Here is a 22,105-nt window from a genome sequence, read left to right as displayed (position 1 = left end):
ACTACAGACCGGCACATTCCCGCACGGCACCCTGCTACACGCAATGTACCCTACGACCTATACTCACAAATGCGCCTTCTGCTCTACGCTTAATACCCTCTACCACATGGTATGGGAATGTCAACAAAATCCATCGACACCGCCCATCACCGGACCAACCGTCGAGCAGTGGGAGGCCCAACTGATAAGCTCGAGCCCTGAAGACCAGCATCGCCTGGTGAGCAGGGCCAAGCTATCAGCTCAAGCCCACGGCATCCTGGACTAGGGACGCCGCCCACCTCGGACGATTTTACCGTCGGCTCATTTCAACTAATAAAGTTTATTCCTCCTCCTCCTCCGATCCAGAATGTTTTATTTCCCGTTCATTGGCCCAGGTTTAAGACACTACATGTTATATTTGTGCAAACAATACTTGAGCCACTAGATGTACAGATTCGCGATATGCTTCCAAGCAATAGGCATTAAAATCCCCGGAAATTGCATTCAGTTACGTTTTTCTAAACTATGCGTATGTGCTACCATATGTCATCTGTAACGGCATATTACAGGACCATCTCAACACAATAGCAACAAACGTGATCATTGCGACAGATGCATCGCAGGGCGAGGAAAAAGCTTGCATTCGAATATTTTGCCCTGCACTCGATGGCACGAAATCAGGTTGCCTGATTCCGTGCCTATTTTTCTGGCTGAGCTTGTAGCAGTTATTCTAGCTTTACGTAAATTAGACCAAAAGACTACAACAGCTGCTACTGTTACTGACTGTGTGCTCTAGTCTTACCGCGTCTAGTGATTCATCTATGCTAAAACTCTCACTCGCTAGTTCCTGCCCATCTGCAATGTGTTCATTTGGTTCGGGTACCAGGTCATAAAGGCTTTTTTTTTATGAAATTGCGGATTCACTGGCTAAGACGTCACTTTTCCGCCCAGTCCTTCCTATTCTACCAGTGACGGCACAGATCACGGCGGCTAGATTTCGGATACGATGAATTATGAAAGCCTTATTAGACGCAGTACTCACTGCTTCTCAAGATAATAGGCACCTAGCGTTTCCTTGGCCTAGTTATTCTCGGAGCACAAAGGTGCTCCAGGTCTCCCTCCCTCACAAAATTGCTTTGCCGCCTTCCCTCCCTGAGCTTTACTTACGCAGGTCGGGTTTGGTGCCCTCCCCTCTCTGCTCCTTTTGTATTGAGGAAGAAACAATCCATCACTTCCTTCTATATTATCAATGTTTTTCTTAAACAAAAGACAGTAGAAAAATTGGAAATACGTTTTCGAAGACTTACTCGACTTAACAAAACCTGTTATTCTTTTATTTAACCTGCCGTGGTGGCTTAGCGGCTGTGGTATTGTTACGGAAAGATGGAAGAAGAGACAGGATGAAGAAGGATGGGAGACGCTGGCTTCTGCTTGTTGTTGGTGGTCAGCCATTTTAACTACTCGGACTCAGCCTGTATATATATAGTAAATATAGTCTTTCTATACTCGCAACATCCGCGTAACATATTGGTGGGAAGTGTGGGGTACCACGGCTGGAAACGGAACTCGACAGTAGAAGTTGCATCACCGTCGGCACCATGAATGGCGGGGACCACACGGGATCAATGTCGTTGCTGCCTCCAACGTCACCGTCGCCAGCTGCGTCGCTGTCACCTTCGGTTGTGGTTGTGCAACCCAAGGATCCTGGAACTTTCTGCGGGACCGATGGCGCCGACCTCGAAGAGTGGGTGGCTGTGTACGAACGCGTGAGTGGAATCAACTGATGGGACCGAACACTAATGCTAGCTAACCTGTTGTTCTGACTAAGAGGCACGGCAAAGGTGTGGTACAAAAACCACTAAGAGGAGCTAACCAGATGGGACCAATGCAAACAGACGTTGACAGAGTTGTTTGACAAACCAGCCGGCCGTAAAATTGCCGCAAAGTAGCAACAGGCCTCCCGTGCCCAATCCCCCGCGGAGTTCTACGTCTCGTACGTGCAGTACGTGCTGGCACTTTATCGTAAAGCCGATCACAACGTGACAGAAGGTGAGAAGGTCGGGCACGTGCTTAAGGGTATGCTGACGACGCCTTTAATCTGCTCATGTGCAAAAGCTGCTCTACAGTTGACGCTATCAATAATGTGTGCCGACAATTCGAGCAGGCCAAAAGCCGACGCGTGTTGCACCCATTCGCCATACTTCCCAATACTGCCGCTACGTAGACGTGTGAAGGTCAACCCGTAGAGCAGCATGAGTCGCCATCAGAGGACGTAGTGCGAATCGTTCGACGTGAACTGGGTGCGATGACACCGCAGCTTTCTGTTCGCGTAGCGCTGATGCTACCACTTCTTCCGTTCTTCTCGTACAAGCCATCATTCGCCAGGAACTTGAGAAAATTGGTTTACATTCTGTATGCGCTGTCACCAATTCCTGAGCTAACGAACGCCCTTCCACTATTTTCGCTGCACCCCGACGCTTCTGACTGAGTGGAGAATTAACTGTGCACGACGAGCCGATCTGTTTCAGCTGTCGCCGCACTGGTCATATCGCCCGATACTGTCGCAACTTGTGGCCCTCAACACCTCACACGCCGACCAACCTGAGTCGTTTTGATGCAAATGCCCGCAATGTTTCGCCCACCGCCGAGTCTAACAGCGCCGACAACTCTTCTAGGAACACATGGTACATTCGCTCACCATCACCACGCGGACACCAGTTTCGTTCACCACAAACACGTCGCCCATCTTCCCGTTCGCCGCAGCCACGTCGCCTTTCGTCTCCTGTGGCATTTGGCCGCACCCTATCGGAAAACCAAGAAATGCAGCCCTCGGAGGTGGTGCTCCATTGCCTACTAACGCAGCAAATCCTCTGTCTCTTCCCACAAGACGTGTAACAGACGTTAAAATAGACGGCATACCTGTCCAAGACTCTCGTCGACACTGGAATCCACGTATCTGTGATGAGTGCTAGCCTACGTAGACGTTTAAAGAAGGTCCTCAACCCAGCAGGTGCCCGAGTGCTTCGGGTGGCCGACGGTGGCGTGCTGGTTGTTCTTGGAATGTGTACTGCGCGTTGAATTATAGCCGGCCGCCCTATTTCTGTTCTCTTTGCTGTGATCGACAACTGCCATCACGACGTTATCCTTGGATTGGACTTTCCATGCACTCATTCTGCTCCTATCGACTGCGCGACCGGCGTTCTTTAGTTGGAACTGCCTCAACTAGCCGATGCTCCGAGCACCGCCCCACAGCACTTGCGCTCGCTTCACGATGTGCGCTCGTCACCCGAAGCAGTTACTTACGTCACTTTGACCGTCCAGCCACAGGTTCCTGACGGTGAATATGTGCTTCGCTCCATCATCAACATGCTTTTGAACCGGAACGTTGCTGTTTCGCATACGTTGGTTATGGTTACTAATAACAACGTCGTTCTGTGTGTGTGTGTGTGTGTGTGTGTGTGTGTGATAACTTTATTTGGAATCCGGCGATTGGGAGGCCCGGGCCTGGGGCCGCCTAGATGGCCACTGGGAGCTGCTGCTCCGGTGCGGCTTCCTTGGCTCGCTGGACGGCCCAAAGTTGGTCTTGGAGTTCTGAGCTGAGCAGCACGGCCGACCACCGCGACCGTAGATTTTCTGGGGAGACTGCCATTTTATTTTGGTATATTTCACATCCCCACAGCATGTGTTGAAGGGTGGCTCTAACAGACTTGCATAGCTCGCACATATCGCTCTCGTATATATCGGGGTAGAAAGTTTTTAGTTGCACGGGACTCGTATAAGTTTCTGTTTGTAGTCGCCTCCAAGTAACGGACTCAGCTCTGTTCAGTTTAGTGTGAGGCGGTGGTAATACCCGCCTCCGATTTTGATAGAATTTGGTAATATCACTAAATCTTGTTAATACATATTTTTCTCTCCAGATTTCCTCCTCCGCGTTCTCCTGACCGATGGAAGTCACTCTTTGCTCAGCTCGGCGAGTAAGACCTCGAGCTTCGCGGTGTGCTACCTCGTTGAGGTTGACTGCGGGAATGTCTGGAGTCGTATGCGCTGGGAACCAGATCAATTGCCTGCCGTTCTTCTCTGCATTGGAGAACTTTGCTTCATTGACTATGATGATGTGCCATGCCTCAGGAGAGATCCTACCCTTTGCATAATTTCTAATGGCCGCTTGAGAATCGCTAATGATGTACTGAGCATTCGTGGAGACCAATGCTAGTGCAATGGCTACCTCCTCTGCGGTCTCGGAATGTTTGGTATTAACTGATACGCTTGTAAGGGGTTTTTGGGTGTGATCTACGATTACTGCTACATAGCTATTTCTGTCTGGGTATTCAGCCGCGTCTACGAAGGTTGCTCTGTCGTCTGACCCAAAGCTTCGGATAATTTTCTCTGCTCTACTCTTGCGTCTGCCGTCATTGTAACCTGGATGCATGTTCTTGGGTATATTTGGTACTAGGAGTTTGTCACGAATTTCTCTCGTTATCGTGCTCTTTTCCCCGTATAGATTGTGATAATTCATTCCTAGTTTGCTTAGTATATGCCGTCCCGTTTTGGTTTTGGTTAGTCGCTCTGCTTGAGATGTTTGTTGTGCTTCTATGAGTTCGTCCAGTGTGTTGTGGAGTCCTAACTTTAGCAAGAGATCCGTGCTCGTACTGATGGGAACCCCTAGCGCTAGTTTGTATGCCTTTTTTATCATGTTGTTAATTTTACGCTTTTCAGCTGCAAACCAATTGTGGAAGGCTGCTATGTATGTGATCTGACTGATTACGAATGATTGTATCAGCCGTATGATACTTTCTTCCTTCATACCTTGGTGCTTGTTAGTAATTCGTTTGATTAATCTCATGGTGTTTGTTACCTTTGTGTCTAACTTCTTTACGGTTTCCGTATTTGTGCCTTTGTTCTCGATTACCAGACCCAGCACTTTGAGCTGGTTGACTATTGGGATATTCCGCCCGTTCTTGGTGTGTAGCTTGATTTCCTCATGAGCCTTGTTTCTGTCGTATCCTTTGGGAGGCCTGCCTCTAAGTGTGGGGCGGTACAATAGAAGTTCAGATTTCTCTGCAGAGCATGTGAGGCCTGTTCCTATGAGGTGTTCCTCTACTGTGTTAATTGCTGTCTGGAGTCGTTGTTCTATTGATCCGTCGCTGCCATCACAGGTCCAGATAGTAATATCGTCCGCGTAGATTGTGTGATTCAGGGACTCTATGTGATTTAATTTTTCGGGGAGTCCCATCAAGACGAGATTAAACAGCATCGGCGAGATGACAGCGCCTCGCGGCGTGCCGGCCCCTCCTATGTCGATCTCGGGCGACTTGAGCCCTCCGACGGAGATGACTGCTTTCCTATTTGATAGGAAGCTCTTGATGTAGTTATACGTCCGTTGCCCTAGTCCTATTCGTTCGATGTTTTCCAATATGGTTGCGTGGTTGGCATTATCGAAAGCTTTTTTAAGATCAAGGCCCAAGATGGCCCTTGTCGAGCGCGTGTTATAATCGATTATCTGATGCTTAAGTTGGAGCATCGCATTTTGTGTCGAAAGATTTTTGCGAAATCCTATCATTGTATCCGGGTATATGGTATTATCCTCTAAGAAGTTGTCTACTCTGTTTAAAATTACATGTTCCATTAATTTTCCGACGCAGGATGTTAGGGAGATTGGTCTGAGGTTGTCTATCTCAAGCTTCTTACCAGGTTTCGGAATAAGCGTTATCGTCGCTTTCTTCCATTGAGCTGGCACTTCTCCTTTTACCCAACACTCGTTTATGTATTCTGTTAGTTTGGCTATCGATTCATCATCCAGGTTCTTGAGAGTCTTGTTGGTTATACCGTCCGGGCCTGGGGCGGATTTGGTGTTTAACTTTTGTAGGGCCGCGCGGATTTCTGCCTCCGTGAGTTCCTCGTCTAATTTTGCGTTTGTATTCCCGTTGTAGCTAGGATAGATGCAAGGGGGTGCCTGTGTTAAGTATTTCTGCTGCAATTCATTGAGAAATTCCTCTTCTGTACCCTCATATGCGTGTATTAACTTATTAATGGCTTGCATGTGATTTTTCTTGTTATTGTCATGGTCAAGCAGGAACCTGAGCATGTGCCAGGTTTTGCCGGTGCTTAATTGTCCGTCCATGGAATTACATATCTCGTCCCATTGTTGCTTGGTCAATTGCTTAGCATGTTCTTCTATTTTTTTGTTGAGGAGTGCTATGCGCTTTCTTAACTTTCTGTTATGCTTCTGACCGCTAAGTCTATTCTGAAGCGACTGCTTAGCTTCCCACATGTGGAGAAGTCTGCTGTCGCATTTATCCAAGTTAGATTCAGGTGGTGCTATTTTTGTGGCAGCTTTGACGTCATCACTGAGCTCCTTAGTCCATTGTTCTATGTCTGCGATTGATCGTTGATGTGTCTTCTCTCGCGTTCTACGAAATAGGTCCCAGTCTACTAATTTGATCTGTCGTTCCTTGGGTCTATTCGGCCCTTCTCTGACGTGTAACTCCAATATGCGGTGGTCACTACCCAAATCGTCCAGTGTGTTGTGCCACGTCGCCTTTTCAATATTCTTGGTAAAGGTTAGGTCTGGGGTTGTGTCCCTGTTTAGCGCCGTGCCTGCTCTGGTTGGAGTGGCGGGGTCTGTGACAAGCGTGAGGCCTAATTCTTGCGAGTCGTTCCATAAGTCCCTTCCTTTTGCTCTGGTATATAAGTATCCCCACGTGGTGTGTGGGGCATTAAAGTCTCCTCCTATAACTACCGGATTTTCTCCAGCAAGTCTGAGTGTTTTCTGGAATAGGTTCTTGAATTTGTGTTTATGTAGCATGGGGTTACTATAAATGTTGAGAATAAATAAGCTACGTCCTGTCTTTTTTTGTGGGATCAGTTCCAATAGAATATTGTCAATGTGCGTTATGCCTGTGTTGTGCTGCATGCAAGTTATGTTTCTTTTTACCAGCGTAGTTAATGCCCTGGTGTCCCCTTCGGCATAGCCAAAAGATCTGTATCCTGCTAGCTTTGCAATCCCGTGTGTTTCCTGCAGAATAATGACGTCCGGTGTATCCTTGTCTTTCAAATACTGCTGCAAAACTGACTTTTTGTTTTCGTAACTTCTACAATTCCACTGCCATATCCTGAACCCCTCTTTAGCGCGCCTCATTTCGGGTGCGACCATGGGAGGGAGACGGGAGGTTGGAGAGAAGCTGATCTTATATAATTAGGTGGTTGTGAAGTGGGTAAGGATTGTGGTGCTTCTGACGCAACAGAGGGGAGTCCATTACCTGGTGACTGGTTTGCCTCTAGGATGTCTAATCTACTCATAATTGCTGCTATTGCCTTAGCCATTTCAGTCATCATTGCGTCCCGTTTTTCATTTGACTTTTGTATTTCTGCTAGGCTCTTTTGAATATCGGCTAATGCTTTATCTACCACTGCGTTATCTTGTTTATCACTGATGGCTTGGGCCTTGCGTTTGAGTGGAGGGGGCTCATCCCCTTCGTCCATCTTATTGTCCGGGATTTCAAATGGCTCTTTCGTGCTCGCGTGTGGAGTGGAAGTTACCGGATTTATTTGGTTTTTTCCTTCCTTGAGAATTTTGATTTCATCGCTCATACGTGCTAGCAAAATCCTCAACTGCGCGTTCTCGTGTTTTAGTTGCTTGATCTCGTTATTAATGGCAGTCTCCCCACCAGCCCCCGGGCGCACGCCGTCGACCACGTCTGCCCAGCTCACCGTGTTAGTCTGGTTTGCTGAAGAGGATGTCCTAGTTCTGGACCTGGATCTGGATCGTGTGCCCGGTGTCCTGAAGCCGGACCGGGATAAGGATCTGGTGGTGGATGGAGACCTTGTTCTCGATCTGGAGCGTCGTTCCCTGGCGTTTAGGAGGCCAGGCGTTCCGCGAGACTCTGCTTTGTCTTCTCTTGAGATAGCGTCTTCATGGTCTTCTTGTCGTTCTCGTTGCAGTCTGTGCCATTGTCTCTGTTTAACGATGAAGGGCTTTTTGAATTTGGCTTTGCACGTCTTGTCTGCGGTCGGATGGTCCTCGCCGCATAACTGACATTTAGGTTGGCACCTGTGGTCTTTATCTGGGTTTGATGTTCCACATCCCGCACAAATCTTGTTGTCAGGGTTGGGACATACATCTCCTCTGTGTCCAAGTCTGTTGCATTGGTGACAGAAGTCCACTTGTTTCCTGTACAGGGAGCAAGGGAGTAGCGCTGCCCTGTATCGGACGTACGTGGGCACTTTGTGTTACGTGTAAAAACCCAACGGCGATAGCAGCAAAGAGACTCAGTAATACTACGTCGTTCTACCGCTTCTGAATTTCAGCCTGTGCCCTCAAGTGATTCCGGCCAGCATGTTCTTGGCCAGCATTTCTAGTGGTTCCGAATTTGACATTGAGGGTCTGAATGCCGAGAGTGGCTTATTAGCGCCGATTGCAGCTCGCAGCTCTGGTTCCTTAACAGATGACTTCGCGAAAATGATTGCACCTGACCTCACATCTGCATAGGCCACCGACATACGTCACCTACTTGAATCCTACCGTGACATCTTTGATGGCGGCGACATGCCTTTAGGCCAAGCATCTGTTGTTCACCAACGTATAAACACTGGAGACAACAATCCTATTCATCGGCGTCCCTAACGGTAACGCATGCCGAAAATAGAGTCATCGAATCAGAAGGGGATAAAATGCTCCGCTAAGGGGTCATCGAGCCATCAGCTAGCCCTTGGGCTTCGCCTGTCGTCCTTCTGAAAAAGAATGATGGTACCGCGCGTTCTTGCGTCGATTATCGCCACTTAAACAAGATCATGCGAAACACGTCTGCCCACTACCACGCATCGATGGCGCCTTGGACTGCTTGCACGGAGCTAAATACTTCTCGTCCATCGATCTTCGATCCGGTTACTGGCAGATTTCATTTGATGAAATGGACCGCGAGAAGACGGCCTTCATCACGCCGGATGGCTTATATCATGTTAAATAATGTTAAAATAATTATTACTCATTCGATGTGACCTTACTCATTTTACTTTCACAGATAATTTTACGTTCTACAATTTAAGTCCCTAGAAACTCGGAAATTTATTGATTATAAATTGGAATAATCGACCCAATTTTCTGGCCACGCCCCTGTAGAGAGTAGGAGCCACATACTTGATAGGAAACAGTATCTCATTGATGCGAGTGTTCGCTGTCCACGAGTAAATAAAAACTTCTCTTAGGGGTTGTTCGAGTTGAGTGCGTCATAGCTTTTTACGTTGCTGTGCAACATGCATGGTGGCTCATCACGTATTGCTGAAGCACCAAAATACCACAAGGGTTGGTTTTCTTTTGGCATGGTAAGACAATATTGGACCCTTGTGGCTCCAAGAGAACGGAGGCTATGGCGAACACTAAGGACACCATGTGTGTCCATGTTATACAGATATAGATGGCTGTGACTTGTAATTACATCTGGAACGCAATCAATATTCATTTTAGCGTGTTACTTGTGGACAACCGAAGACAGAAATGATTCACGGCGTTGTGTGAACATCTGATGGTTATCCATTTTCGGTACGTTGGCGCGAGAGAACCGACGAAAGACCGGGGTTGGGTAATGGCTAATTAAGGGCAGGAGCACCATAATGGCGTCATGTTTCTTGCAACGATTGTGCTATGGTGCCAATGAAATATGCTAGAATTGGGCAAACATTTTTGTACGTATACGCGGTAAAAATTTGCCATCAAGAATTTCAGAAAAGAAATAAAAAGATCAGGTATATTGAATCAGGCATTGTTCGGGGACCTGTAATAATAATTTGTATTCGAGGCTATGAATATAGGAGAGTTAAACCGAAGGTACTTTTTCACACGGACGGGAAAAAACTTTTCTGTGCCTTTTTCTGCCTTTCAAAAATTTGAATAAGGGATGTCTGGGAGAGTTACCAGCAGGCAGAATAACCTCGCCAGAGAAAAATTTTATATGCGTTGCGAAGGCGTTTACATGAAGATAATCATTTTAACTATTCCACTATAGCGAAATATGCAATCAAAATAAGACTTAAAACCCGCCAAGGTTTACTAAATATTATTGCGATAGCGTTAAAAAGACCGTGCCGCAGAAAATCCGGTGTCGGCGTCCCGCGACGGCATCCGGCGTCGGACGTCGTTTCGGCGAAGATATTTTCGTATCACCCGTACCCAGGTCCTCCATATGACGCAAGGGATTTACTGAATCACATTTCTCAAACTAAAATACGGGGAAAGATCGTAAACTACGATTTACAAACCACATAAACACTTGATAGCTCTTGTATTGTAATTTGACTGTACGACAAAACATAATTATGTTACGCGAAAACTCAAAGAAACCTCTTGACCCACACAGACCGGCCGCGGCATCGTCCATTTGCGCGCGCCCGCGCCACGAAGCGCCAAGCCCGGTTCCTTGCAGTACCTCCAGCTGGCGCTCGCTTGCATGGCATCGCGGCCCACGCAAGAGGCCGCGTTTCTACCACAAAGCCCGCCTTTGTGCATAGCGTTCGCGGCCAAAGTTTATCAGTGAGCATTACGGTTACATGCGTCCCAGTTGCCGGGAAGCGTGAGAAGCAGCCAGGGATCTTTGAATGCTACCGCGTTACGCTCTTCACGGCGAAGTTTAGGCACCCCCAAATTTTTTCTTATTAATCTCTTTAAAAAAATGGTAGGCGACCCTAATTTTTCCCTTAGGTGTTAGTGGCATTCGCAAGCGAACGTCTTTCCCCTGGCACGATGTGCGAGCAAGAAGCGATGGAGGGCAAGGAGGAAGCGCAGCAGGCACCACCTGGCAGTGCGTAGCCCCGTAGCAAGCGGCGCACCGAGGCGCAGCTTACACGATCTCTTCGGTGCTGACGTCGGAGCATGCTATGAGCGCACGCGCGCAGCTGTTGCGAGCTAGTTAGCGAGCGAGCAGGGGAGAGCCGGCAGAGAAGTGGGATAGGAGGGAGTGACGTCACAAACGCTCTTCTAGACAGATGTTCAGTCATGCCAGGCAAATGTTTTCTAATAATCAGCCGCTTAAATACCATGCCACCTTATTGCGTGTGACGTGTTCATCGACGTCATTACTTCCGCTTTCTGCTTCCGCGTTTGCAGGAATCTCGCCAAAGTCGTGCTCATGTGGCGAGTGTCTAAAATCTACGATTTCGTTATTTGGTGTGCGGTAATCAGTGATTTATAATTCATTCGATTTATCCTAGACACATCAGTAACTAAACTTGCAACAAACAATTTGCTCTGTTGTCCTATCTATATTGAAACGCATGAATTTTCTACTTTACTAGTTCTTTCTATTTTTTTCTGATTTATCTTGAATTTCATCCCCGGCCGTCTGAGGAGGTGAACCGGTGAACCGTGCTGCGCAAGCATTAAGAGCTTCACGGCATGCTCATGGCACTAAGAGGCGATAAGTAAAAAAAAAGCATGATGTCTGTTAAACGCGTCTTGTCGTAAAGCGCGCTAAATATCCGCCAGATGTAGCGAGAAATTCGTTGGAGAGGCAACAACAGAGCATGCGCTTGTTCGAAATATCAAGCAATGAATGATCAAACTCATAGCCGTGCTAATGCATAGTTGTCGGAGAGTATGTTATCAGGTGGAACGATTTCTCGGCTTACAGAAAACATGCTGCTTCTGATGCTAATACGGTAGCATATAAGTAAAAAAAGATTGTGCTGGAACCATTGAGAACTAACTGCAGCACGAAGTACTATTTATTATTGTTAGAATCAAGAGCCACGGAAATCCTCAACGAAGAACTTAAGCACAAATCTAGAGCAACACCTAGACAAAGAGAAAGCGAGAAAAAATATACCCAATGAAAGAAATATGGAATTAACTCGTAGAATATGCACTACCGCAATAAGAGTTCTGCTATCTCCCTGGTATTCTCATGGTAAAGCTTGCAACGACTGCTCACCTGTTCTTTGCGAGCGCGAGTGACAGAAATGTGCTTCGGCCCTTGGCTGTACTAGCGAAGGAATGGTGGCGTAGCGTCACTCTGCCTTGAGATTTCCAACGAATGACGTCATCCGCGTGTGGCCAAGCTGGGAAGCGGTGGTGTACACGCACACTTTTTTTTATTTCGCTGGAATCAACGCAGGGACCGATTGTGACACTTATCGCCAATTAGTGCTTGAGCTCTGACCGGTTTTCTGCAAGCATTGGAAGCTGGAATTTCTTATCACTGTTGCAGAACAATTAGAACGACCTTTCCTCTGTTGTGTCGTTTTGGCGCGAGTGTTGTCGTGATAACGCGGCAGATAAAGGCATCGTGGTCACTGAGCCGTTGCCCAGCACCTGAACTCATTTCTTTCGTTATATGAGGTAAGGCATAAACAAGGCCCGCAGAACGATAGAGGAGAGGAAGACGTGGTGGTAATAATATGATAATAAGGGATGTTATATTTCACGTGCTGGGTACATATGTACCACTGCTCAACACGACGGAAAAACCTACACAACACAGATTGTATTCCAGCAAAATTATGTCACAAGTCGCTACAACGGAAGGTACAGGATTTTTTTTTACATGGAAACAGATGGGCAGCTGACGCAATTTGTGCTTCTACTGTTTATCTAGAATGCCTCTATATTATCTGTGGTATAAAGGTTGGGGAAAGACGACGAAGTGATCCTATTGCTGAGTGTTTATTCTCCGTCACCAGGATTTTCTGGGGATTCTCGCTTTCTTTCGGCGAACACTGTTCTTGGCTCGACGGAAATTGAAGTAGAGCCAGCCGTACTCCCACCTGATTTAACGGCGCCCGCGTCGACAGCCTCAAGGAAGCGGAACTGCCTCTCGAGCGTCAGTGAGGCTACCCACCCTGATAGACTCGACCGAGGGCGACGACTGCTCCGACGACGACTACGTGACTGTCCTGAGTTAGAAAGCAAAGCGGTGAATGCTCAGCGCCTCTGTGGACACATCTACTATGAGGACTCCGCAGAGTTCGCCGAAGTACACCATCCTTTCTGTGCTACCCTCCGACAACATGAGGCTCCTCAACAGGCAAGTTGCGTCGGTTGAACTTGAGAGACTATTGCCAAATGGCATTGAGGACGTCAAGCGTCGGTGTTAGATTCTCTGCGAGCTGTCACTGTCCTCGGTGGCATGAATTTTCGTACCATCTTCCCGCTGGGAAAATAGGCTACTACAGGCCTCAGATATGACACTGATGCGGCCATCTCAGGCGAGGATTTACCACTTTTGATTAAGCCTTCCACTCATGGGACCCTTATGCTATAGGCGGCCCGTCTCAGAAATCCCAGATGTGCAAATGTTGTCTTTAAAGGTGCATGCCTTCCGTCACATGAGAAGGTAGGTAATTTCCGACATACTGTCCGGCACTTTGTTCCCAAGACACTTCAGTGCAGATTATGCCAGAAATTTGCTCCGGTGAGCGCCGTCTGTGGAAAGTCCACGATATGTTGACGTGCTGCAGCACAACACTCTGCAGACAACTGCCATGCTAAAACTCATGTGTCCAACCTGTCAGGGGCCGTACGACGCCTCATGAAAGGAATGTCCAAGAGTTATGTGGGAACTCTCCGTCTTGAGGAAAATGGTGAGGGACTGGTCGACTCACCGAGAAGCAGCTGCTGACGTCAGGCGACGTCGTTCTCGTCGCAGACGTTTATCAAGGAATTCTGCTCTCCGCACACAAAATGCATGTGCCGCAAAACTTCTTGCTGTTGGTGGTGGTGGTGGTAACAACTTTATTAAGACTCTGCTCAGTTATGATCTGGCAGGCCCGAGTCCTAGAATGGCCCCTCACGAGGAGCGACCCTTTCGGCCCAGGCAACGAGGGCTTTTTGCAGTTTTTCATCCGGTGTTCTTAGCAGCTCTTCCCACGTCTGTTTGCTGTTGAATCCGCTACAACACCACTTCAGAATGTGTCCAAAGCACGTATTGACATTGCAGCAGCTGAAAAGAATGCCGTGGCATGAATGCCGGAAACATGAGATCCGTGATTTAAATACCCTGGCATTCCACTGGAAGATCGTCGCGTTACGCACTTCATAATGGAGGGATGGCATGGATGAGCCATTGTGCTTACGCAAGATTAGCAAGCACTGGGCTCAGCGCATCCTGCATCTTGGCAGTGGTGGCATGCACGACCACCAGTGCCAAGGATAAGCCCTGTGGATAAACCACAACAAGGAGTGGCACCACAGTGCTTCACCCCTCACCCAGTTGAGCTGACACAACATGACCACCGAATTTTAACAATGTTCAAGTCTTTGACAAATGCGATTCGAACGCATGTGGGCAACTCGAATACGCCAACAGCTCGAAGCGCAGTGCAAGTGTTGGATGCCCTGAGCCCAGTGCTTGCAAATCTTGCGTAAGCACAATGGCTCTTCCACTGCCATCCCTCTGTTATGAAGTACGCAGTGTGACGATTTTCCAGTGGAATACCAGAGTATTTAAATCACGAATCTCATGTTTCCACCAATACGTTTTTACCAACCGATTTCCTATAGTCGTAACGTGCGAACCGAACGTGTCAAAACCGCAGTCTTTCTGGGTATGAAACCTTTATGGCGTCGACGGGCGGGGAATCCGGTAAAGTGATTGTTTACATCCGCACAGCACTAACTTACATTTCCCACTCGCTGCGACCTCATTATGGAAACGAATACGTGTGTCTCCGCATTACAAAGAATAAAGCGGCCTTCCTCCTTATCAGCGCCTACATCTGCCCATTTAGTCTGTTCCACGGCGACCGACTGCGAGACATCCTGACGGCGACTTCTGGACCCTGGATTATCACGGGAGACTTTAGTACTCATCACTTGGTTTGGGGAACCTCCAGAATAGATTCCATGTGCCGGAAACTTTTGGAATTTGCTTCCGACCACGAACTCAGCATTATGAACGATGGCAGTCCAACGTACTTGCGTGGTTCGACCTATAGCAGTTGCTTACATTTGAATTTGGTGTCACGGCATATTGGTCAAAATGCTCGATGGTTCTCTGATATCGATGCTCATGGCAGGGAACATATTCCCACCTACTTAAGTATCCCAGGATTTGGAAACTTCTCCTTTTCTACTTCCTGACAAGTAAGGTGGCCAACATATAAAAGAAAGGTGGAACAGACATGCAAAGAAGGATTTCTTAATTATCGGGTTTTACGTGACAAAACCACTTTCTGGTTATGACAGACGCCGTAGTGGAGGACTCCGGAAATTCCGACCACCTGGGCTTCTTTAACGTGCACCTAAATCTAAGCAAACGGTTGTTCTCGCATTTCGCCCCCATCGAAATGCTGCCGCCGTGGCCGGGATTCAATCCCGCGATCTCGTAAAGAAGGATTGGCCTGCAGCATATAAGACCTCATTACAAGTGTGCTGGAAGAGTTCAAGTACACCTTTACATACACACAGAAAAAGTGCATTTCGACACGGAACTTGAGCGACTTGGAACGATTCGCAGAAGGGCCGAGAAGCGATACAGGTGCCCGAAGTCAATACATGACCTTAGAGTCGCTAGACGTATACAAAATAAAAGCCAGCATCGTATGGACAGGCTGGAGGGACAACGGTGGAAGACGTTCTGCGAATCACCTGACCCTCAAAAGCCACTGTCTATCATATGGAGGACGGTGCGCGGCTGTGGTTCGTCTCCACAACAACGATACCCATTCTGCGCCCTAGCACTCCATCAAGGCCGCTCGCAGGTTGATATAGCCGAAGATTTCTGTCTGATGATTGCGGGCAGTGTGGTCACCATCAATAGCGAAATTGTGGGGGAGGTTCCTTCGATGTGCTTCTCAGAATTGAATGTGTCCATCTCACTTGAGGAATTGGACGCTGCTCTGGCCACACGCAGGCGCTCATCGTCGCTAGGACCAGACGGCATCATCTACGCTGATTTATGCCACCTAGGGGAAGATGGCCGAGATAGACTACTGGAATGATACAACCAGTCATGGAATGATGGCGTCGTTCCTGAGCGGTGATACCACTCCTGAAGCCTGGAAAATCGCCACATGAGCTAGCGTCCTACCGACCCATTGTGCTGTCCAGCTGTGTTGGGAAGGTCATGGAAAGAATGATTCTCACACGCCTAGAGTGGTATCTTAAGCGCCACAACGTATACCTCGAGGCCATGGCTGGGTTTAGAAGAGGCCGTTCCTCCATTGACAACGTCATCGACTTCGTGACGTCTATGCAACAAGAAAAACACCGCAAAAGTATATCGGTTGCACTTTTCCTCGACTTGAAAGGCGCCTATGATGATGTAATGCATGCAGCCATCCTTGATGCCCTGGAAAATAATGGAACTGATGGACGCATCTTTCGGTGGATTCGGAGCTATGTATTGAAAAGATCCTTCTTTGAGCCCAGTACGGATGGCCAAACCACTGGCCATTATACTTGCCGTGGCGTCCCGCAGGGTGGGGTTCATACCCCACTTTATTCAACCTTCCAATCCTTCGACTTGCCGACGTTCTACCACATAGAGTCAACCTTTCCATATATGCTGATGACATATGCAATGGGCCTCTGCAGTTACACGTCTCCAGGTGCGTGCACGGCTCCAAAAAGCACTGACTCTAACATAATCGTACCTGCGTGCTCAAGGCCTCAGCATTCCGACCTTGCCTTTGTCGCTTTTACCCACAAGCCCATTTGGTACCCTGGTACCCCATTTATATTGACAGAGACCTTTCGTGGAGCGCCTACATCCTAGGCTTGAAGAAGAGGCTTACCTGTATCGCCCATATACTAATGTTTCTTGCTCGTAAAACGTGGGGTACATCCGTGGCTTCCATGCTTCAACTATACAGGACCCTTTTCTTAGAATACTTGCGATATAGCACACCAGTGCTGTCCAACGCTAGCAAAATTAACATCCATGTCCTAAAGAGGATTCAAATCCATGTCCTAAAGAGGATTGCGCTACTGGCATACACCACAGAACTGTAACTGTCGTTTATGCAGCGTCGTCCCATAAGTGAAACTGAAATTACCAGCAAACCTTTCAGAACATGACGGAACACTGTTTTGTTGGTTGTGGGTAGGAGTAGCATTCACAAACTTCTACAGCTATCGTATAGGAATGGCGGACTCACCAATATGCGTTAAGCGCAAGTGTGAAGAGACCATCAGTCATCTTCAGTGCCATTGTTCTCGGTTTGATTACCAATGTCATAATCTCCAGTGGGCCTTGAATAGACCGGACGATAGGCCATTTATAGAAGCAAAGATCTTGGGAGCCTGGCCTCACAGTTCTTTAGCCCAAAAAGCAGTTCGAGCACTTCTTCACTACCTGAAGGCAACAGACTTGAGTGCCCGACTATAGATATTCTGCACCTAATTTACTGCATGTGAAAGTGCGATATACTTATGTTTTCTCTCTCTTTCACTCTCCATCCCCCTCCCCACGTGTAGGGTAGCAAACTGGACTGAGTCTGGTTAACCGCCTTGGCTTTGCTTCTTTCCTTCCTCCCTTCTCTCTTTCTTTTCGTCGTATAAAGGTTACGAACAGGGATCAGGGGCCTCACAAAGGCTGGCCAGTGTTTAAATAGGAGGACCTATCTTCGTCAACTGTGGCGTCGTCATCCTCGGCAGATTAGCTTTAACGGGTTAGTGCAGTAAAATGACGTGCTGTCGTTGTTTATAGCAGCTGATTGTAAAGGGACAGACTGATTTTAATTTATTGCTTTTAGGCGTGGTTTTCTAAGGCGAGGACACATTTCTAAGACGAGGAGACTAGAGCGGGAGAGTGGGAAGGCGGCAGAAGAAAATTGGAGGACGCCTAAGCTTCGCCTTTAAGAGTGGAACGCGATAGCGCCCAAACATCCCTGACTGCTCCTCACCCGTCCCGGCATCTGAAGCTTATGTAACCGCAATGTTTACCAGGAAACGCTGGCGGCGAATGCCGCGCACCAGGGCGAGCTTTCTTGTAGAAACGCTGCTTCTTGCGTGGGCTGCGGATGCGTGGAGGCAAGCGCCATCTGGATGGTGCTGCAATGAACCAGGCACACCGCTCTATTAATGGTAGAAACGCTGGAAAAGGGGTTTGTGTTTGAGTTTCTGCGTAACTGAATTATGTTTTCCGATACACTCAAATTGCAATCCAACGCTATCATGTGTAGGTTGTGTGTGAGTCGTGCTTTACGATTTTTCTGACGCATTTTACTTTGAGAAATTCAAGTAGTTCAGTAAGGTCGTGGTAACAACTTTATTTCGTCAACAGAAAGGATTTGGTTGACTTTAGTGGGCTTCCAGGGTGCGTGAGCTGGCCATCCGATCAGTTCCTCCAATGCCATCTGTTATGGTCGTGAGGCCCTGTCTGTCGGCGACCTCCAAAACCCAGCTGACGGCCTGCAGTTGAACCGCCGGGTCCGAGCTGGACACCGCATCCTCCCACTCTTGCTCGTTAGATAAATGCCATTCTCTTTTCGGTTTTAAATTGTCGCAGTCGAATAAAATGTGTTTTAAATCTGCCTTTGTGACCCCGCAGAGCTTACATTCGGTGTGTAGACTCCTGGGTAGGCCTTGGAGTATATATAGGGGTTGGGGAAGGTGTTAGTTTGTAGCTTCCGCCAGGTCACTTGTTGATGTTTATTAAGGCTTTTGTCCGGCGGTGGGAGCGTCTTTCTGTTGTTTCTGTAATATAATGTTATTCCGTGGTAGGTGGTCAAGGTTTCTCTGGCCGACCTCAGGACCGGCTCGCCCACTGCCCGGTTCACGAAACCTCGGGCTAAGTTGTGGGCCGCCTCGTTCCCAGGACGCGACGCGTGGGCCGGAACCCATATGATTCTAATGGGTCTGGCGTTGAAATTTTGCGGTTATAGGATTTGTTTGGCGGGTTTGTGGACCCTCCCTTTTGCAAAACTTCGAACGGCTGTCTTCGAATCGCTAAAGATCGTGTTGGCTTCAGTGCTTATAATGGCTAGGGCGATGGCCGCTTCCTCCGCCTCGTGTGCCTTTTTGCTCCGCAGAGAGGCGGCTGAGATTGGTTTTAGGTCCATGCCCACGACGCCTATCGAAAAGGCATCGTGATCACAGAGCTCTGCAACGTCCGTACAGACTGCATCCTTATGGTTTGAATATTGCCTGGGGAGGGCTTAGGCTCTCGCCTTCCTTCTTTCTGTGTGGTGTTCAGTAACCTCTCTGCGCTACACGGAGGGCCTGCCTGTTGGGGCCTGCATGGGTCTGAATGATTTTTTTGCTCACAAGACGGTTCACTCCGGACGCGGGACGCCGACGGCGGATTTTCTGCAACGCGGGGCCAGGGTGCGGAAACTACAACTCCCTTGGGACGATCGGCCGAACACCGATACGTAGCGCCAGCGCCGCTTCCAGCACTGGTGGCCACCGGGTATCCAACTGGAAATAATTGAAAAACAAAACAATGCCTCCATGACGTCACTGATGAGGTCAGAAGGTACAAGAAGAGGGCACGCAGCCGGGAAGAGGATGGTTGCCGCGGAAGCCCACCTTTCCCACTTCTGATGCAAGCGAGACGTGCTCGTCTATCAGGTCCGCTGGCCGCGCATCCACAGTGACCTAATCACGGAGCAGAGCCAGCTGAAGTGCGCCGTGTTTTCGAAGAGCTTTTTTATGCTGCGTTTACCTTGCAAACTTCTATTCACTTTTTAAAGCACTGAGACATCATTCGTGCACGCCAGCGCCAAGCAATTATATTGAGAAATATTTATGCAAACCATCGTTGAGCATGAATATCCGCAGTTAAAATGTTACATTTCGTCGTGTCCTGAAAGTATTCGCTTTTAATTTCCTATCTTGGGGTTACATTTAGGGCTACAGCTCAACTAGTCTACAGATATAGTGCGTATAGCATAAAAAATAAGTTCCTGGCCGCATCATTCGTTAATTTGGTTCGTGTGTTGCGAAGTGGACCAACTAAAGCTGACCAATTTCTCAGTGAGTCAAAAAGCCAACATAAGAAAAAGTTGAATGGTTTTGTTTTTATTCACACATTTTGAACTTTAAAGAAATGGCCTCCAAGCAGTGCAAAAGTGTCATTCTGCAGAAAAATTAAGACAAAATACACAGCTTAAACCTTCTTCAGTACGATATCTTAGTAGTGGCGTGTCAAAACGCAACAAGGAATTACATCTGTGCACCGTTTCGCCTTCATTTATAAAATTGATAAATTTATAAATCCTCAAATTTATAAAACCTCAAGGTTGTATAGTAAAGAGTGAACAAAATGCCTAGCCTGAGAAACAAGCACTCAAACCCTTATTCGCAAGTGTTTCACTGGCAGCAGATGGGCTGCCGTCCAGATGAATGAGTTGAGCGACACTGCCTTTGTGTCAGTCCACTCAAGCGTGCACAGAACTGGCTTACTCATGTAAAATAGATACCTGCTCAGAAAATAGAGTGAAACAGTTGAACTTGCCTGTTCTCATTAAGAAACATGAAAAACTTCGCAGAACTGGAAATCCTGTTGTTAGAACAGCACAGAGCCACACAAAGCATGTGATGCGCCAATTTTGCCATCCAGCTTGGTTGACCTGGTTTCCTGCGGTCATCCGTTTCTTGCACGCATGATTAAGCCTATCTGTCTTATCTTTCCCATCTTAATACTTGCCACGTCAACTGAAGCTGATAACTGAGCGCGATCTAACTTTTGATATCGCTGAGCAAGTGGCAAGGCTGAACGGAGGCAAGCTCGACAGCTGCACGAAGTCAACCATTTGCCGCGCTACGGCCGATTTAAATTTCACAAAAAGAGAAATAAAAACATAACCAAGCAGAAAGAACAGTCGTTTGCCACTCACCCGGATTTCGTTATTTATAAAAACTTGTGAATGTCAAGAAATGCGAACACCCACATCTACATTACTTCATTCCACCAGATCTTAGGAAGCCCGGCAACCACTAGGAGCGCGCACGCTCCTTGAAACTGAAACTAGCATTCGATTTCCGGAGGTTGACAGGACTCTTAACACTGTTGCGGTCAAAGAAGGATTAGGAAGGTGTTGGGGGAACGAGAGGTTAGGGAGGCTCCAGAGTTGTCGTAGGCGGCGTGCGTCTGTGTTTTTAGAAGAACCGGTGCGTGTGTCAGAAACAAAAATACATGAGTTCTATAAATGACTTGAGTAGCGTAGCAGCAATGAGTCGGGTACTTGTGAAGGTGTTAGGATGGCGACACGGAGTCTAGGGGCAATGGATGGGGTAGTTGGAAGGCAGCTGAGCTAGCTCATATGTGCTAATTTCATTTTCGAGTTTTACGTGCTAAAACCGCGATCTGAGTATGAGGCATGCCGTAGTGATGAGGTCCTGATTAATTTGGTCCTCCTGGGGTTCTTTACCGGCCATCCAGTGCGCGGTATGCGAGCTCTTTTTGATTTCACCGCCACCGGAACTCGGCCGCCGAGTCCGCGATAGAACACGTGACCTCGAGCTCAGCAGTGCAACGCCATACTGAATGAGCTATAGCGGCGGGTCAGCTGATGCGTGTTGTTGGATAGCATTTCCGCTTTCTCGAACCAAGGCTCACAGTCATAGCACACAGTGTGCGGGTAGATGACCGGTCGTTGACGACCGACCGGGGCTGACATTTGTTGGAATGTTCCCGAAAGTCATCATTGATGCTCAATATATTATTTCCCGTATGATAAAGGGATGCACTAAACTGCTCCTTCCCTGAACGACAGAAATTGCTCGAGGTGATTTTATTATAGCCACGCCGTTTCGGTGTAATAGTGTTTACTTTCGTGCACTAACTAGAAAGTTTCAATGGAACGGAGATTACGTCAACGTTGATACGTTTCGTTGACTTGTTTTAGAGTGCTACGTTTTCTTAGCTCGTTGAGTTTCACGCCGCTTGCACCGTCTGCAGTGAAAGAGGTGATAAAAGCCGGAGAGGGACTCTGCAAAATAGATAAATAAATAAAGAAATAAATAAATAAATAAATAAATAAATAAATAAATAAATAAATAAATAAATAAATAAATACATAAAAATAGAATTTGACTAAATTCCACAGAATGTCCACTTATCTCTATAGAAGATCCGATGTCTCACTTGTAGTGTTATGGTAAAGGGTGCAACGACTGCTCACCCGGTTTTTATTTCCGAGCGTGAGCTGACTGGACAGAAGTGTGCTTCTGCGTTCGGCTGTAGTTGCACCG

The 22,105-nt window shown here is 47.7% G+C and overlaps 2 protein-coding genes across 3 annotated transcripts in view; both read right to left on the bottom strand.

Annotated features, from left to right (window-relative positions):
* Positions 1–12,055, bottom strand: part of LOC142576461 (3-beta-hydroxysteroid sulfotransferase-like) — a 44,128-nt gene extending 32,073 nt beyond the window's left edge. For both annotated transcript variants that reach the window (XM_075686599.1, XM_075686600.1), the window contains exon 1: positions 11,901–12,055. The gene's annotated coding sequence lies outside the window, so the exon portion shown is untranslated. The remainder of the gene's footprint in view (positions 1–11,900) is intronic.
* The window catches only part of LOC142576463 (sulfotransferase 1B1-like), a 108,495-nt gene that overhangs the window by 11,078 nt on the left and 75,312 nt on the right, over positions 1–22,105 (bottom strand). The gene's annotated exons all lie outside the window — the stretch shown is intronic.

Source organism: Dermacentor variabilis, chromosome 3 (assembly GCF_050947875.1).
Source record: "Dermacentor variabilis isolate Ectoservices chromosome 3, ASM5094787v1, whole genome shotgun sequence".
Classification (NCBI taxonomy): domain Eukaryota; kingdom Metazoa; phylum Arthropoda; class Arachnida; order Ixodida; family Ixodidae; genus Dermacentor; species Dermacentor variabilis.
Note: the sequence above shows the minus strand (reverse complement) of the source record. Positions and strands in the feature narration are given on the sequence as shown.